This window comes from Oryx dammah, unplaced genomic scaffold (assembly GCF_014754425.2).
Source record: "Oryx dammah isolate SB20612 unplaced genomic scaffold, SCBI_Odam_1.1 HiC_scaffold_27, whole genome shotgun sequence".
NCBI classification, from domain to species: Eukaryota; Metazoa; Chordata; class Mammalia; order Artiodactyla; family Bovidae; genus Oryx; species Oryx dammah.
The window spans coordinates 88,206,851-88,226,640 of NW_024070211.1; the positions used below are offsets into that span (position 1 = coordinate 88,206,851).

At 37.5% G+C, this 19,790-nt stretch overlaps 1 protein-coding gene across 3 annotated transcripts in view; it reads left to right on the forward strand.

Annotated features, from left to right (window-relative positions):
• MBD5 (methyl-CpG binding domain protein 5) overlaps nt 1-19,790 on the forward strand; it is a 151,644-nt gene that overhangs the window by 61,610 nt on the left and 70,244 nt on the right. For all 3 annotated transcript variants that reach the window (XR_005719055.1, XM_040229000.1, XM_040229001.1), the window contains exon 2: nt 17,116-17,289. The gene's annotated coding sequence lies outside the window, so the exon portion shown is untranslated. The remainder of the gene's footprint in view (nt 1-17,115; nt 17,290-19,790) is intronic.

The following is a 19,790-nucleotide window of genomic DNA, read 5'->3' on the forward strand; positions in this document are numbered from 1 at the left end:
ACTACAGTTCAAAAACATGAATTCTTCAGCACTCAACCTTCCTTCTGGTACAACTGTCCCATCCGTACATGACCACTGGAAAATCCATAGCTTTGACCATACGGACCTTTGTTGGCAAAGTGATGTCTCTGCTTTTTAATACACTGTCTAGGTTTGTCATAGCTTTTCTTCCAAGAAGCAAGTGTCTTTTAATTGCGTGGCTGCAGTCCCGGTCCACAGAGACTTTGAAGCCCAAGAAAATAAAATCTGTCACTATTTCCACTTTTTCCCCTTCTATTTGCCATGAAGTGGCCCCGATACTTTTGTCTTCTGATCCTTATGTTTTAAAAAATCATTGATTTGGTGGGTTTTGACCACTTCCAATTTACCTTGATTCATGGACCTAACATTCCAGGCTCCTATGCAGTATTGTTCTTTACAGCATCGGACTTTACTTTCACCACTGGACGGATACATAGCTGAGCATTGTTTCCACTTTGGCACAGGTGCTTCATTCTTTCTGGAGCTATTAGTAACTGTTCTCCACTCTTCTCCAGTAGCATATTGGACACCTTCCAACCAGGGGGCACTCATCTTCCCATGTCATATGTTTTTGCCTTTTCATACTGTTCATGGGGTTCTCAAGGCAAGAATACTGAAGTGGGTTGCCATTTCCTCCTCCAGTAGACCATGATTTTTCAGAACTCTCCTCTATGACCTGGCCCTTGGATGGACCTGCATGGCATGGCTCATAGCTTCATTGATTTATACAAGCTCCTTTGCCATGAGAAGGTTGTGGTCCATTAAGGGGAATCATAATTAAACCTGTTATTATTATTGTTGCTGTTCAGTCACTAAGTTATGTGCTACTCTTTTGCAACCCTGTCAACCGTAGCTCACGAGGCTTCTCTATCCATGAGATTTCCCAGGCACAAGAATACTGGAGTGGGTTGCCATTTCCTTCTTCAGGGAATCTTTCCAACCCAGGTATCAAACCTGCATCTCATGCATTGTAGGTGAAGTCTTCAGCCGTGAACAACCTGAGAAACCCACACCTGTTGTTATTAGTCACAGCTTAATACAAAGAAGTAGTTTTAAGAGGCAGTTACAAACAAGCATCCAAAATTTTATCAGGCTGTCAACCTTTATCACAGACTTCTAGCCATTGCTTCTTCCAGTCCATTCTTAACACAACAAAAAAGCGATACCTTCTTAAAATGCAATTAAAGTCGTATTACTCCTATACTTTTATTCTTGACAACTTCCCATTGCAATTAAAATAAAGTTCACAACATGATTATGAAAAATAAGGCCCTACATCATTCCCTCCCTGCTTATTTCTCCAACATCATCTCATGCCACTCCCCACTTCACTCATTACATTCCACCACCATGGATCTTCCTTCAGTCTCTGGAACACAGCCAACTCATCCACCTCTGGAGTTTTGCACATGCTGTTTCTGTTACCTAGAAAACTATTCCCCTTATTCCCTTCTCATGCACAGTTTCTCTCTCATCTTTTAGGTCTCACTTAAATTTCATCTCCTCAGAGAGGACTTCTTCAGGGATCCCTCTAAAGGAGATCTTTCCCACTCCTTACCCTTGTTCTCTCTTAGACCCTTCTTTATTTCTTTCATAGCACCTCACATGGCTGGTAGTTATTTTATTTATATATTCATTTATTGATTTTTGGTCTTAACCTCTACAGCATAAGCCTCCCAATTGTAGTATCCCTAGTACCTGGAACTATGTCTGATGTATAGTAGGCCCTAATGAAGGATTTGATTTCATTTGATTTTATACCCAGTTCATATACTTTTGTACAAATGAATGAATAACCATATTATAAGCCAATCATAAAACTTAGAAAAAGACTCTTTTCAACAAAGATTTTCTTTAATTCTGAAGTATTATAAAGTCCAGTGGAAGAAAGGGATAAAAGTATTGTAAAATTCTCATTATCTGAATTACTGGTTCAGTTTGACCCAAGTACTCTCACATATCTATAGCTGAACAAATGAAAAAGATTAAAAACAGTAACATCTCACAACATGCATTTTGATGACGTATAATTTCACTTTTAATTGTTAATGACAAGTCTTTGTACTTTGTGAGATTAATGAAGAGTTGGTAATATGAAATTTCCCAGTGGCTTTCTGGCATTTTATGTGTATGTATGTTTACTTATATACTTATATGTATGGTCATATATATATGAAGTAGATTGAGGCTTCCAAATTTTTTTCTAGGAAAATAGAATTTATATAGTTGTGAGCTGTTGTGATGTCTGATAAAAAAACAAGATTGAAAATATGAAATAATATGGGATTTTATCTATCATTCAGCACTAATTTTATAATACAGTTAAAGTACTTGTATTACAATATCCTGGCTTTTTTTTTTTTTTTCCAAAAATGACAGTGTCTGTTGGAAAAAAAAAATTGGGGTTGGGGAGAGTTCCTTGTGGCCCAGTAGTTAGGACTCAGCAATTTCACAGCCATGGCCCAGGTTTGATCCCTGGTCAGGGAACTGAGATCCTATCAGCCATGCAGTGCAGAAAAAAAAAGAAAAGAAAAGAAAAGAAAAGATATTGTCTATTGAAGTGTTCACACTTAAAATATACAAATTATTGCTACAGTTGTCTTTTGATTTGTTCATGCCAGAAACATTAGAATTATCATTGCAGTCACATCTTTGGATTTATTTATTAATTGTTTATTACTAGTAAGAAATGACCTGGTAATTTAAATTTGAAATTTACTCAAAGCTTTCATGATTATTTTTTTATAACCTAGATAAATTCTTTTTATTTGTCTCTTGTTTTTATTGTAAAAATTCATAGGTATGTTTTATTGTTGCCTGATGTGTTTAATTGATGGCATATGTGTCAACATCTGTTTTCTAATTCAAATATGAATATCTTTCTGACCAAAACAATGGATCAATAAATAATATTACTGCTCAAGTATGAACTAGAATTAATAAAGTCTCCTAAAATTTATATAACTTATTCCAGTAACTTTGACTCTCTAAGTCAATAGAAACTAGTTTATTAGTTTACAGGTTAATCTGGGTCATCAGTATCCTTCTTGAAAACTATAAAAATAAAGATATTAAAACATATCCCAATTGAAGTTTAGAAGCAGAAAGCTTCAATAAAGTCTTCAAACAATACCCATAGTTAAAACTAAAAACATCTTTTATCTTTTTATTCTGCATCTTTGCCTCTGTATCAACTTGCCATGGAAATTTTTTCATTAACATTAGATTGATTTTTCCAGAGATAAAATTGCTTGCATCATCTCATCTCCTAATATTCCTAAAGCCTCCTAAGCCAACTTTAGTGTTTCAACCTCTTAAGTTGCTTCAGATTCCCAGCATTTCTGCCATGCTGAGTGTTCCTGAAACTCAAATATAACACACTCTGTGTTCAGTGTTAGTATCAAGGTTACTGCCATGTTTTCACTCTTGGTCCAAAAAGAATTTTAAATACCTTAAGTCATCAAGGAAAAACATTGAATTATAAGCTGAAGAATTCGAAGGACATTTCTATAATAAAAATAAACAAAATCAAATGATTTTATAAAGGCTTATACTTAATATCCTAGGTTTCTTGCTATAAGATATTAAAATCAAGCTAATAGGCAATAAAAACAGTATTTGATTTGAGTGATTGGACCATATACACCTCTGTATAATATGTTAAAATTCATACCTGATTCAGTTCTGGAAAGGAGAACTTCAGCTTTTGTAGAGTGCCACAAATAAACATAATCTTGTCCTAAGTACTTGATTGCTTCATGCCTCCTGAGTAAAGCTCCCAGGTGGTTTCCAAAAGTTATTCCTCAGGTTTTGAGGGGGCATACCTTGTTTTACTTGTTTTTGAGCACCTAGATATACAGTAGGTACTCAGTATGTGTTTCTTTGAACTAACATGTAATTTTACTCTCTGAAGATAACATACTAAAGCCACCCAAGGAAAAAAGGTTGAAAATTCATGGCATTTGACATGAAAAGGAACCTAGTTTTACCATCAATAGATAAAAAAAGTACTACATCGTTATGTATGATTTTAAATGTAGCTTAAATGTTTATATTTTTTAGGAACATTCTTTTAAAGAAAAAGAAATACAATTTTTTTTAATTCTACATCCTTTTTTCAAGGCCAGATGTTATTCTAAGATTCAGCAAACAGCATGACTCTGTAATAATTGCTTGCACAGTTTCTCACGCTTTCACACACTGTTCTTGACAGACTGATGGTGTTTTCCAGACCTCACTTCAAATAGCAGTTATTAGTTAAGTAACCTTTTAAAGTTAGGAGAAGGATACCTAACTTTGTAGCCTCGCTTTCTTTATCTGTATAATGGAACCCATAATACTTACCCTGGCATTGTCAGAATTAAATGAATCATTAGAGTGGCTTTCATTGCCTGGTAGATGCTGGATGTCTTTTAAATAGTAGTACATTAATCATCCTCCAATGTCTAGGAAAATTCATAGGAATTTGATTTTTTTCTTTTTTCCTGCCTTAAGCAAGTCTGTGTATCACAGCCAACTGAAGGTCTGGTTTCTTTCAGTTGGACTCTGGTGTTTTAAATCTTTAGTCTTATGCTGGGAATGTTCATTGTTAATGGTTTGTCTTTGCTTCTTGCCTTTTCAGTGAACAGCATTCTATCCTGTTGATCTCTCCTTAGCAGTACTTTAGTGATACCCATTCTAAATGTTTTCACTTTTACAGTCTCAACTCACTTAACAGTATGTCTTAGAAATTTTTCCATATCACTGTAAGACCACCTCTCTTAAGTGTTGTATTATCTTCCATATCATGAATTTTATTTGCCCATTCCCTACTTAATAGGCATTTAGGTTGTTTTATATTTTTCATTCTAATGATCAGTGCTGGTGAATATCATTTTACATAATTTTTTGTGCTCATATTTGATTATTTTTCCAGGCATGATGAAGAAGAGGAGTTGCTATTTCAAAGGATATGTACATCTCAAGTTTGTATTGATATTGTATGTTACAGTTGGTCCTTCTAGCAGTAGTTGTTTTCCCAGCATTAGCTGTTTTCCCATACTCTTGAGGAAACTTGCTATTGCCAGTCTTTTAGAAATGTGCATCTTAGAAGTGAAAAGTGGTACTTCTTTATTGCTTTATTTTGCATTTTCTGATTACTGCTAAGATTGAGCATCTTAAGCTCACAGGTCTTTCACATGTCTTCTTCTCAGCCTGTCTATTTATTGTCAGTTTTTATTTTGGGCTTTTTACCTTTTTTATTGCTTTTTGGAAGTTCTTTATGTATTCTAGATATTAATGCTTTAGACTGTTATTTATGTTGCAGATGTTTTCCCCAGGCCATCAATTGTCTTTTCAGTTTTTTGGTGATCCTTTTGCTGAACAGAAGTTTTAAATTTTGATGTAGTCAAATTTAACGGTGTTTTTCATTATGGCATTCGTTTTTTGTATCTCCTTTAGAAGATTTTCATAAATATGGTACAGATACACATATTCTTTTGTATTATACTACTGCATTTATATTTTAATTTGATTTAGTTTTTGTTTTGACTTAAGTCTTGAATCATCTGAAATGCATTTTTGTGAATCACATGAGTTATAAAAGTAAATCATCTTTTCCCCCTGTTGTAGCCACACGTTCCAGGAAACAAACTCACTCAGAAGGACAATGCAGATAGTGGAGTGCAGTTTATTACACCGGCGAGCCCAAGGCAGAGTCTCGTCTTAGCCAAGGACACCGACCAGCATTTGTGAAAATCTTTTATACCCCATGTGTACGTGTCTGAACCCACCACTCCAAATTCCTTGAGACTTACATAAACCAAGGAAAATACAATCCCAATAACCCCATCATTCACGTGCTATGTGCTCATGTGCTCAAACAGTCGAACAATTAGCCAATAATCAATAAACCCAAGGTTACACTCCAATAGATACAGAAAAATTTATGGCCTGTCTGGAGGAAGGGGTGATTAGTGTATGTTTTCTCTTAGGCGATGAGTAACCTAGATATGATCTTCAAGGTTCCCCTGTCTGGAGGGGGTCTTATCCTTCTGTTGTTGTTTTCATAGACACTAAACACAGAGTTCAGAGTCCATTGGAAAGGTGGCTGAACATGATCAGCATGAACAGGCCTAAGATGGAGTCCAGGCCCTATGAATTCCTTCTTCACCCCAAGTATATAGTTGTCCCAGCACCGTATATTGAATTGGCCATTCTTTCCCTACTGATTATAAAACGCCACCACAAAAAACAAAAATACCACCTCTATCATCAGCTGAATTTGCATATCTATGGGGTTTTTGGTGGCCAGTCTCTTCTGTTATACTACTTGCCTATTGTAACACCAATACTACAGCTAATTAATATATTTAACTGATAGAGCATTTATCCCCTTCTTGATTTTGTGTTCTTGCTTTGTTTTGTTCCTGTTTTATTCCCTGGTACCTTCTAAACTGCACTCATCTCCCATCCTAGTAAGGTCATGCTTAAAATCTTGCAAGCTAGGCTTCAGCATTATGTGAACCAAAAACTTCCAGATGTCCAAGCTAAGTTTAGAAAAGGAAGAGGAACTAGAGATCAAATTGCCAACATTCGCTGGACTGTTGAGAGAGCAAGGGAATTTCAGAAAAACATCTATCTCTATTTCATCAGCTACACTAAGGCCTTTGACTGTGTGGATCATGGCAAACTGTGGAAAGCTCTTAGAGAGATGGAATACTAAACCATCTTACCTGTCTCCTGAGAAACTTGTATGCAGGTCAAGAAGCAACAGTTAGAACCCTGTATGGAACAACTGATTGGTTCAAGATCAAGAAAAGAGTAGGACAGGGCTGTCTGCTGTCACGTTTGCTTAACAGGGTGAGCACATTATGAGAAATGCCAGGCTGGATAAGTTACAATCCGGAATCAAGATAGGCAGGAGAAATAACAACAACCTCAGATATATAAATGATGCCACTCTAATGGCAGAAAATGAAGAGAAACTAAAGAGCCTCTTAATAAGGGTGAAGGAAGAGTGAAAAAGCTGGCTTAAGACTAAAGACTGAAAAAACTAAGATCATGGCACCCAGCCCTATTACTGCAAGGCAAATAGAAGGGGAAAGGTGGAAGTAGTGACAGATTTCCCCTTCTTGGGCTCCAAAATCACTGCAAATGGTGACTGCAGCTATGAAATCAGAAGATAATTGCTTCTTGGCAGGAAAGAGATGACAAACCTAGACAATGTATTGAAAAGCAGAGATATTACTCTGCCAACAAAGATCTGTATAGTCAAGTGGTCATGTATGGTTGTGAGAGCTGTACTGTAAAGAAAGCAGAATGTCAAAAACTTGATGCCTTCGTACTGTGTTGCTTGAGAAGACTCCTGAAAGTCCTTTGGACAGCAAGGAGATCAAACCAGTCAATCTTAAGGGAGATCAATCCTGAATATTCACTGGAAGGACTGATACTGAAGCTGAAGCTCCAGTATTTTGGTCATTTGATGTGAACACATGACTCATTGGAAAAGTCCCTGATGCTGGGAAAGATTGAGAGTGGAATCAGAGGGTGTCAAAGGATGAGATGCCTGGACAGCATCATCAGTGCAATGAACATGGACGTGGACAAACTCCGGGAGATGGTAAGGGACAGGGAGGCAAGCTGCAATCCGTGGGGCCACAAAGAGTCAGACAGGACTGGGCAACTGAACAACAGCTACCTTCTAAATCCTTTCATCTTTCGTTCTAATAATTTTCCAGTTTGAGTTTTCTAGGAAAATGATCATGTTGTCTTTACTTTTATTAATCATACTTCATTTGTCTGACTAAATATTCAAGACCAAGCCAATTCCATATAAACACCTAGGAAAGGACACATTTTTATCAACTGCTCCAGGAGGTTTTTTCCTTCTCTACCTATCCCTGTCTCAAATTAATCCTCCATTCATGCAAGATGAACTGGAATTTTCTTTCTTTCTTCCTCTTTTTTTTTTTTTTTGTATAAACAATTCTTTAAGTTTGTTATTCCAACCAAGATGTAAGACTAGGGTGGTTAGCAAGGTAGAAAAGAGATTCAAAAGTAAAATAGCCCATTATATTAACTTTCTCTGACCTGAAATGGAAGTTTTATTTCTTCATTTGTTTGAGCATTTGATCACTTTGCCTTACAATTTTTAAAAGTCTATGTTTTGTCTTCCTGGCATTTTAACTTCTTCAGGTTAGACTATTTCTCCTGCCTCTCATATGCTCACAGTTCCTTTCCTCCTCGTCTGATACCTGTACTGCATGTTCTTTAACTTCGTGTGTGTGTGTGTGTGCGTGCACTTGGTTGTGTCCAACTCTTTGCAGCCCCCTGAACTGTGGCCTACCAGGCTCCTCTGTCCATGGGATTTCCCAGGCAAGAGTACAGGAGTGGATTGCCATTTCCTTCTCCAGAGGATCTTCGTGACCCAGGGATGGAACCTGTGTCTCTTGTGTCTCCTGCACCGGCACGCAGATTCTTTACTGTGGCACTACCTGGGAAGCTCCTTTAACTTCATATAAACTGTTATTCCAGCTTAGATCCATATTTTAGCAACACATTTGCCATATGTCAGACTTCATTGCCCCTCTGTCTTTTACTCACCCCTCTTCAAAACCATGGTCCTATTTTATTTTTGTTTGTGATTTTCTTACATTTTTTTTAAATTTATTAACTTGAGATTATTTCAAACTTACCAAGAAGCTGCAGTAGTGCAAAGAACTCTATTCGCACAAATTCAGCAATTAACATTTTGCCATATTTACTATATCATTCTCTCTTGCCCCACTCTATGTGAGTGTTTGTGTATGTTTTTTAGAATAGTTTGCTAGTAAATTGCAGAAATCATATAATCTGTTTTTGTTTTTCCTATGCCTATCTACTCAATAAGTCAGAGGTCTGGTTCCGTCCATACTGCTGTCTTGTCTGATAACTCATGTTCTGGTGAATAAGGTCACATTTTGGATTCTGCTTTAAATTTATGATTGTTGAACTCAAATTGGCTTTCACCACTACCTATATATAGGTGACCCTTTTTTAAATTTATGAACACGGGGATGTTTGGGGATATCACATTCTTGTGATGTTCTATGGAAATTTGATCAGATGATACATTATGTGTGATTTCAGTTGTTTAGAGCTGTTGAGTTTTTTTTATGGTCAGCTATTTTTATTTATTTACCAAATATTTATATAGTGCTTACTATGGGCTGGACACTAAGTACTTTACAAATCTTTACTTATTCAATTTGTTCAGCACTGTGTGGTAGCAGGTATGGGGTTGCACAGAGTTGGACACCACTGAAGCGACTTAGCAGCAGCAGTGTGGTAGGTATTAGTATTACCTTCATTTTGCGCTTGAGAAAATTGAAGAACAGACATGTAACTTACCCTAAGTCATACACCAAGTAGTGAGCCGAAATTTTAATATCAGCAGTCTGGGTAAAGAATTGGTGCTCTTAATCATGATTTCTAGGGGTTTCCTGGCAAGATTCTGCTCTTTTCCATCTTATTCAACCTCATTTTTTAAGAGGCTGGTATTAAAAGCTATGCTTTCCACTTAATTTACATGGAAATAGTGTTTCTTTTTTTTTATTTATATTTCCTTTGTTTACAAAACATTTTATTAAATGCCTAAATGATACCAGCAAATGTTATTGACTCAGACAGCTTTGGAAACAACACAACTGATAGTCAACAGCATATGATTCAAGTGATCAGAGCACAAGTAAACATTTGTCTGTTTTCAAATGGAAATGCTGTTTTGATTAATTCAGTGATTTGTTTATGTGGAGGTCAGTTAAGAGACTTTCCTCTGTAGTTGAAATCAGGCTATGTTCTTCAAGTAAATAAAAACAAAATCACTGAAAAGTTATTCTCCATCTGACAGATGTCACTATCAGTGAATGACTACATAGGAATGAAATTGCATTTATAAATTAAGATACTTGTACACCAGCAATGCTGATTTAGAAATGTCATGGATCTCTGATACAAAAACTGTTTTCAGCTTTATGTGTGGAGAGATTCATCTAATACTAGGAAGACTCACTTTTTTTTTAATTTGTTTATTTTTGGCTGTGCTGGGTCTTTGTTGTTGTGTGCAACTTTCTCTAGTTGGCCCAGTGGGAGCTACTCTCTAGTTGTGGAGTGCGGGCTCTAGGATGTGCCAGCATTAGTAGCTGCTCCGCACGGGCTCAGTAGTTGTGGCTCACAGGCTTATTTGCCTCACAGCATAAGGAATCTTCCCAGACCAAGGATCGAACCAGTGTCCCTTGCATTGCAAGGCAGATTCTTAACCAGTGAACCACCAGGGAAGCCCTGATATGTTTTTAAAAGCTGTATTTCTGATACTCCCTAGCACAAATTCTCCACTTCAATTCGGTCAACTCTGTTCCATGGGTATCTTATCTTGATAAACATAGATACATTGACTTCAATTGAAGTCAATTTTTATAGTCTTTCTTGAAGTCATCTCTATAGTCTTTCTTGCTTTTCTAGCTTACGTAGAAATGACAGCATTAGGAGGATTAGAAGAACATCTAATTCGGAGAAGGTTCTTCAGAGTTTCCCAATGTTGGACACAAATTTAAATTTTAAAATTATATGAAGTATTTTAACACTCTCATAAAAACAGCATGCCCACTCAGATGTATACCAAATTATAACACATAAACACATCATGAAACAAAAACTGTGCTGCTTGTTTATATTTGAACTGCTGACTAAAGCCTTACCTCCAATTTCCATGTAGATATTTAGACTTCTTAAGAGGATTATTTTTATTTTTAAGTATTTAGCCAGCCTTTAAAAAAAAATTGAGTCCATTGTTATATGTGTGCTTAGTTGTTCAGTTATGTCCAATTCTTTGTAACCCCTGCCAGGCTCCTCTGTTATGGAATTCACCAGGCAAGAATACTGGAGTGGGTAACCATTCCCTTCTCCTGGGGATCAGACCCAGGGATTGAACCTGGGTCTCCTAATTGCAGGCAGATTCTTTACGGTCTGAGCCACCAGGGAAGCCCACCATTGTTGTATATCCAAATCAAATTATGCAAGCAAGAGAACAGCTACAGTGTATGTAAGTTCCATTAAAAAAATACAAATACGACTTAGAGGCATCTTTCTACCATATTCTTATCACTCCTTTACAGTTCTGCAGTGGCAAATCAGTGTGACAATATTATACTAAAGTAAGTCCTCTTGCTTAAGTTTTGGGTGGTTCTTGCCCATGTTTTGTATTCATGACCAGAGATGTGAGTAAAGATTAGATAAGTCATTCCATAGTGGAAACAAGATTTTCTTTACCTCCCTTCAAGCTTCTAGACCATTTTGACTGCAACAATCTTAAATATTGCCAAAGCCAAATTTGCTATTTTTTTAAAGTTGCCATTTATAATAGCTTTTCTGTGATAATCACAATTGTCTCAATGTTAGAAAGCTAATAAATAATACTATAATGTGGTCTCTTTATTTATATAATGGGATTCCATTTAGATTTTTATTAGACAAAAGAGAGCTACAACTAAAATAATTTGAAAACAACTGATCTAGTTCAGCCCATTAATCTTAACAAATTGAAAAATTAAAGCTCAGATTATATGTCTTGCTCAGTTATACAGCTAGAAAATTGTGGATACTAAACTTGCTGTTAGTTCATTGTTCTTTCTAGTATTTCTTATCTCTGAGTTCCTATAGTGCATTTAGTTTATACCATGCCATTTAGCATTTATTGCCATGGCTTGTATACAGGCATTCATTTATTTATTTAATAAGTAATATCTGTTTGCCAGGTACTCTTCTAGTCAATGAAGATAGTCCCTGAACCCAGAAGTTGAGCTGAAAATAAGATGAGAAAAGTAGATTCTATTCAGCCCTCATTTGATTTTGGTTAAATAACCAGCTTGTGTATCACTGAGTGATATTATCATATCACTGGGAACTTTTCTTTATTTATGGTTATATTGTGGGGGAATAAAAAAGTTCTCTAGGTGAGAAAAACGAAAAAGTCAACTCAAAGCATACTATTTTTATAACAAGTACCTGATAATATCAGTATATAAAAGAATATTGGTACATATACACAATGGAGTATTACTCAGCCATTAAAAAGAATACATTTGAATCAGTTCTAATGAGGTGGATGAAACTGGACCTGATTATACAGAGTGAAGTAAGCCAGAAAGAAAAACACTAATACAGTATACTAACACATATATATGGAATTTAGAAAGATGGTAATGATAACCATGTATATGAGACAGCAAAAGAGACACAGATGTAAAGAACAGACTTTTGGACTCTGTGGGAGAGGGAGAGGGTGGGATGATTTGGGAGAATGACACTGAAACATGTATACTGTCATGTAAGAAATGAATCACTAGTCTAGGTTTGATACAGGATACAGGATGCTTGGGGCTGGTGCACTGGGATGACCCAGAGAGATGATATGGGGAGGGAAGTGGGAGGAGGGTTCAGGGTTGGGAACTCATGTACACCTGTGGTGGATTCATGTCAATGTATGGCAAAACCAATACAGTATGGTAAAGTAAAAAAATTTAAAAAAAAAACCAATAATAATAAAAAAGAATATGGGTAGTGCTGTTACATAAAAACAGCATTGTAGAATGAGATAGTAACTCTTAACCGGGACTGGAAGAGCCATAATGGAGGAGTTCTATTCTTAAAGAAGTTTGCTTTTAAAAAGTAGGGGGAAATCTTTCTTTGCACAGGGAACAACAGGTTCATAGGCAGAGTTCTGAACAGTTCTGGCATTTCCAAGAAAGATTAATACAGCAGAATACTAGGAGGTCTTGAGAAGTGAATTTTTAGGCATCATTATATGCTTTAACAGCAAAAGTAATGAAATGTGACTTTTTATACTGTATCCCAAGTATTCCTCATACTTCTACCTGTTTATATTCCTAAGTTCTTTAAAAACAGTACTTCCCCATCTCATGGTGACAAGTGCAGTACCACAATGACAAGGGCTCTGTATACCCTTACTGATTAATTACACTTATCATTCAATCAATACTTTTGGCCCCAGCATGTATAAGATTTTATACTTTGTGCTAATAAGAAGTTAAAAAAAAAATTAGTGATGCAAAACCAGAGTTCAAGGAGCTATTGAACCCAAAGCAAAAATTAGTCTGGGATAAGCCATAATGGACAGGAAAAGGTCAGTTTTCATTCCAATCCCAAAGAAAGGCAATGCCAAAGAATGTTTAAACTACCACACAATTGCACTCATCTCACATGCTAGCAGAATAATGGTCAAAATTCTCCAAACCAGACTTCAACAGTATGCTAAGTGGAAGCTGAAGTTAGAAAAAGCAGAGGAACCAGAGATAAAATTGCCAGCATACACTGGATCATCGAAAAAGCAAGAGTTTCAGAAAAACATCTACTTTTCCTTTATTGACTATGTCAAAGCCTTTGACTGTGTGGATTACAACAAACTCTGGAAAATTCTTAAAGAGATGGGACTACCAGACCACTTGACCTGACTCCTGAGAAATCTGTATGCAGGTCAAGAAACAACAGTTAAAACTGGACGTGAAACAACAGACTGGTTCCAAATTGGGAAAGGAGTATGTCAAGGCTGTATATTGTCACCCTGCTTATTTAACTTCTATGCAGAGTATATCACGCGAAATGCCAGACACGATGAAGCATAAGCTGGAATCAAGATCGCCAGGAGAAATATCAATAACCTCAGATACGCAGATGACACCATCCTTATGGCAGAAAACAAAAAAGAACTAAAGAGCCTCTTGATAAAAGTGAAAGAGGAGAGTGAAAAAGTTGGCTTAAAACTCAGCATTCAGAAAACTAAGATCATGGCATCTGGTCCCGTCACTTCATGGCAAATAGATGGGGACACAATGGAAACAGTAAGAGACTTTATTTTGGGGGGCTCTAAAATCACTGCAGATAGTGACTGCAGCCATGGAATTAAAAGACGTTTGCTCCTTGGAAGAAAAGCTATGACCAACCTAGACAGCACATTAAAAAGCAGAGATATTACTTTACCAACAAAGGTCCATCTAGTCAAAGCTATTATTTTTCCAGTAATCACGTATGATTATGAGAGTTAGACTATAAAGAAAGTTGAGTGCCAAAAAATTGATGCTTTTGAACTGTGGTGTTGGAGAAGACTCTTGAGAGTCCCTTGGACTACAAGGAGATCCAACCTGTCAATTCTAAAGGAAATCAGTCCTAAAAATTCATTGTGAGGACTGATACTGAAGCTGAAACTCCAGTACTTTGGCCACCTGATACAAAGAATCGACTCATTGGAAAAGACCCTGATGCTGGGAAAGATTGAAGGCCGGAGGAGAAGAGGACGATAGAGGATGAGATGGTTGGATGGCATCACCAACGCAACGGACATGAGTTTGAGTAGACTCTGGTAGTTGATGATGGACAGAGAAGCCTGGTGTGCTGAAGTCTACGGGGTCGCAAAGAGTTGGACACGACTGAGTGACTGAACTGAAACCATAATGGAAAAGAATATTCAGAAAAAGAATGTATATATGTGTAAAACTGAGTCACTTTGCTGTATAGCAGAGATTGACACAACATGGTAAATCAACTATTCTTCAATTTTTCATTTTAATTAGCAAGGGTTTTTGTCTGTTATGTGTGCTAAGTCTCTTCAATCACGTCTGACTCTGTGCAGCCACGTGGAATGCAGTCTTCCAGGCTTCTCTGTCTGTGGGATTCTCCAGGCAAGAATAGTGGGATGGTTTGCCATTTCCTCCTCCAGGGAATCTTCCCTACCCAGGGATCAAACCTATGTCTCCTGTGTCTCTTGCATTGGCAGGTGGGTTCTTTACCACTAGGCCCACCTAGAAAATCCTTTGCCTGTTTTGGTGACTAATATATCCATATGTTCACAAAGCTTACTTTCTGATCAGAGGAGACAGATGATAATAGGATAGATAGTAAAATATGTAGCATGTTATTCATAGTGATAAATACTAAGAAGAAAAAGTTAGGAAAGAGAGGAAATTAATTATTGGAGAGGAAAAGGGAAGATAAAATTATTTAATTTCTCTTGCCTTGATTTTCTTAGCTCTAGAAAAGAAAAAATAGTGGTGGTTACTTATAAGGTTGTGACAAAGATTAAATGAGCTGATATGTGTATGTATAAAGTTCCAGATGATAGAATATCAGCCAATATTATTTATACATTTGTCTAAAACAACTTTAGCACAGTAGTCATCTTATTTTCATCACTTATGGACTTCTTTTTTTAAAAGATATAGTTACAGTTTTGAGCTACTTTATCTACAGGGTAAGACTCCCTCATCCATATCTTGCTTCTTTTAGCTTCTACTTCCAAATCAATCACATCTAATATCACTTTCTTAGAGGCAAATCATCATTCTTTCATAGTGTTTCTTCTGCAGAACAGTATTTGCTTATGTAGATGTCAGGTCATTTTCTATTTAAGTCATCGAGCAGGCATCCAGATCTTCCTGTGGAAAATATTCATTAATGCCTCATCACTTACATCTCAAGGTTAATAGGTCTAAGAAAATGAGACCTTTATGCTTGCTTTCCAGCTAAAAATGAGTAGAATATTGGAATTATTATTACCAAACAAATATAAAATCTTCAATCTTTTCACACGAAGATCATTTGCACAGATTAGCAGAAGTTTCAGGTCTCCTAGTAACCTTTCTTTGCCTGTGTAACCTCTGCGCATCTTTAAATGTATCCTGCCTCCTCCTTTCCCTGAAAACTAGACTTGCCCTTTGTGTTCCTTTAGCACTCCATACCTAGCCCTATCACAACTGGTATTACTCAGTATTGCAATTACCTGTTTACCTAACCTGCCCAATTCCCTATGCCCACCTCTCAGGCAGTAAGCTCCTCGGGCTGGGATGGGTGGTGGACGCTAGGGAAACTAAGTTATCTTTGTGTCTGTGTCCCAAGTATCTATTACGGTGCTTTACATATAGTTGATTGTTGATAAATCCTTAAAACATTCAGTATAATGTCTGGAGTACCTTTAACATATCAAGATTATAGAAACTTAGTTATTTAACCTTGGTCCCACATCCCTTAATTGTTTCTTTATCTCTCTTGGCTGCTTTCTGAGGAATAGCATTGCCCAAGCATGCTGCTACCCCTGTCCTACATTGTCCCCTGTCCTTCTTTGGCCCAAAATTAAAAAGAAAAAGGAGGCCAGATATTTGGAAAGATCCCAAAATTAGAGGAGCACCCTGTGGGGTAATTATGGTCCAGAATGTGACCCCTACTCTTCCAATTGAGAAACATTGATTTTGCCATTCCTCTCAAGGTGATGGGCCTCTAGTGTCTGACACAGGCCATCTATATTTCCAAGAACTTAATTTATAAACCAATTGACTGTTTGTTGATTGGTTTGTTTACACTGATTGAAATACTTGTATCTGATGCCTGTCATGAGTTAATGATATCAAAGCCTCTGTGAAATCCATCAAATAATCAGAAGATTGTTCAGTGATGATGGAAACCGAGCAAAATGAGTTAAACTGCACCAAAGATAATTTAACCCAAGCTGAGGAACAGCCTTGTCATTGTTTCCCTGATGGCTAGGAGAAAATTAAGTAAAGGGTGATAAGGTCTCAAGTGTTTTGAAAGTGTTTACAATTTTTTTTTTTTTTTTGCTAAAAGAAAGCACTTTTAAATATCAGGGGAACAATGTCATTTTGTAACTCAGTATTGATAATGTACAGTTTGGTTCCATAATTCTTTAATCCCAACATTAAGTTCCTGAAATAGTGGTATTGCTGACAATGGTACTAAGACAGAAAGAAAGAAAAAGGATTAAAGTTGGATGAGCATTCTCTGTACCCTCTGCCTCTAACTCAACAATCACCAACGTCTGGGGGTCAAATCAGCTTCATTGAGAAAGTTGACTGTGCTTGTGTTTTTAGCTGGCTTACTGGCTGGCATTCCTTCATAAACTAATAATGCATATCCACTGAGAGTTTATCCTCTATCTTTGTGAAGAAACTATGACGTATAGGTTAAGTGGTCATTAAAAAAAGTAAGCTATACCTCTTGTCAAGGGCTAGAGTCTGTCCTTCAAGCCTTACCTCAAGGTCCTTTCTATTCCAGAGTTTGGAAACCCAAGTGCCTACAGAGGCCAGGCTGGTGGGAATGAAGCAGGAAGCCACTGCAGTGAACTGGAGAGCTGAGTCCTGTCTGAAGGAGCAGCCACTGATCTGTTCCAGATAATTGTTGCAAGGCAGGAATGCTGACCTAGTGTTACCACATTGTCCAGTTTCCCAGGTAAAGCAAGAAATGCAAATTTTCATATGCCTTCTGATTTAAATATTGTCAATTAATTCACTTGTAGTATTATTCTTGAACTGTGCCTGCACCAAATACTGCCACTGGTGAGATTTGGCCTAGAGCCCTCCTGATTGTAACTTGGTTTTATATTTTGCTCTCCAGTTCCTGTTTGTTGAACTGGAGACTTTATTTTCTACATGTTTTGCTTTTCTTCAGCATGTTCGGTAAAATATTCTATGCCCGGTTTTTGTGCTATTGAAACTACCTGCCTCTCTAAATTGAATGTGTTGTGTGTAAGTTTTCTTTGGCTGCTATGTTTTCTCTGCCACCTTCAGCATTCCAGTGAGCAGTCACATGCTAAATGGAGCCTCCTTGAGACACTTTTCATATGACACCATCTACAGGTATTACTACTTACTCATTTCATTCCTGATGTGTAAGCTAAATAAACACAGTAAAATATCATTTATTTCATGGAACTTAGAGATTGTGTGCTTTAGGCTTCCCCATCTAGAATTAACACAGAGACCATCTTCCTCCTCTTGCATTTTGAGAGAACTTTTCAGATAATTAATTAGACTATGGTTATCTTTAACATTTAATTATAGCTGTGAAAAGAAGAGAGGCGAAAAGCAAAGGAGAAAAGGAAAGATATAAGCATCTGAATGCAGAGTTCCAGAGAATAGCAAGAAGAGATAAGAAAGCCTTCTTCAGCGATCAGTGCAAAGAAATAGAGCAAAACAACAGAATGGGAAAGTCGAGAGATCTCTTCAAGAAAATTAGAGATACCAAGGGAACATTTCATGCAAAGATGGGCTTGATAAAGGACAGAAATGCTATGGACCTAACAGAGGCAGAAGATATTCAGAAGAGGTGGCAAGAATACACAGAAGAACTGTACAAAAAAGATCTTCACCACCCAGATAATCATGATGATGTGATCACTAATCTAGAGCCAGACATCTTGGAATGTGAAGTCAAGTGGGCCTTAGAAAGCATCACTACGAACAAACCTAGTGGAGGTGATGAAATTCCAGTTGAGCTATTTCAAATCCTGAAAGATGATGCTATGAAAGTGCTGCACTCAAGATGCCAGCAAATTTGGAAAACTCAGCAGTGGCCACAGGACTGGAAAAGGTCAGTTTTCATTCCAAATCCAAAGAAAGGCAATGCGAAAGAATGCTCAAACTACCACACAATTGCACTCATCTCACATGCTAGTAAAGTAATGCTCAAAATTCTCCAAGCCAGGCTTCAGCAATACGTGAACCGTGAACTTTCAGATGTTCAAGCTGGTTTTAGAAGAGGCAGAGGAACCAGAGATCAAATTGCCAACATCCACTGGATCATGGAAAAAGCAAGAGAGTTCCAGAAAAACATCTATTTCTGCTTTATTGACTGTGCCAAAGCCTTTGACTGTGTGGATCACAATAAACTGTGGAAAATTCTGAAAGAGATGGAAATACCAGACCACCTGACCTGCCGCTTGAGAAATCTGTATGCAGGTCAGGAAGCAACAGTTAGAACTGGACATGGAACAACAGACCGGTTCCAAATAGGAAAAGGAGTACGTCAGGGTTGTATATTGTCACCCTGCTTATTTAACTTCTATGCAGAGTACATCGTGAGAAACGCTGGGCTGGAAGAAACACAAGCTGGAATCAAGATTGCTGGGAGAAATATCAATAACCTCAGATATGCAGATGACACCACCCTGATGGCAGAAAGTGAAGAGGAACTAAAAAGCCTCTTGATGAAAGTGAAAGAGGAGAGTGAAAAAGTTGGCTTAAAGCTCAACATTCAGAAAACGAAAATCATGGCATCCGGTCGCATCACTTCATGGGAAATAGATGGGGAAACAGTGGATAAAGTGGCTGACTTTATTTTGGGGGCTCCAAAATCACTGCAGATGGTGACTGCAGCCATGAAATTAAAAGACACTTACTCCTTGGAAGAAAAGTGATGACCAACTAACTAGCATGTTCAAAAGCAGAGACATTACTTTGCCGACTAAGGTCCGTCTAGTCAAGGCTATGGTTTTTCCTGTGGTCATGGATGGATGTGAGAGTTAGACTGTGAAGAAGGCTGAGCGCCAAAGAATTGATGCTTTTGAACTGTGGTGTTGGAGAAGACTCTTGAGAGTCCCTTGGACTGCAAGGAGATCCAACCAGTCCATTCTGAAGGAGATCAACCCTGGGATTTCTTTGGAGGGAATGATGCTAAAGCTGAAGCTCCAGTACTTTGGCCACCTCATGTGAAGAGTTGACTCATTGGAAAAGACTCTGATGCTGGGAGGGATTGGGGGCAGGAGGAGAAGGGGACGACCAAGGATGAGATGGCTGGATGGCATCACTGACTCGATGGACATGAGTCTGAGTGAACTCCGGGAGATGGTGATAGACAGGGAGGCCTGGCGTGCTGCAATTCATGGGGTCGCAGAGAGTCGGACACGCCTGATTGACTGAACTGAACTGAACTGAATTATATTTGATAGAGAT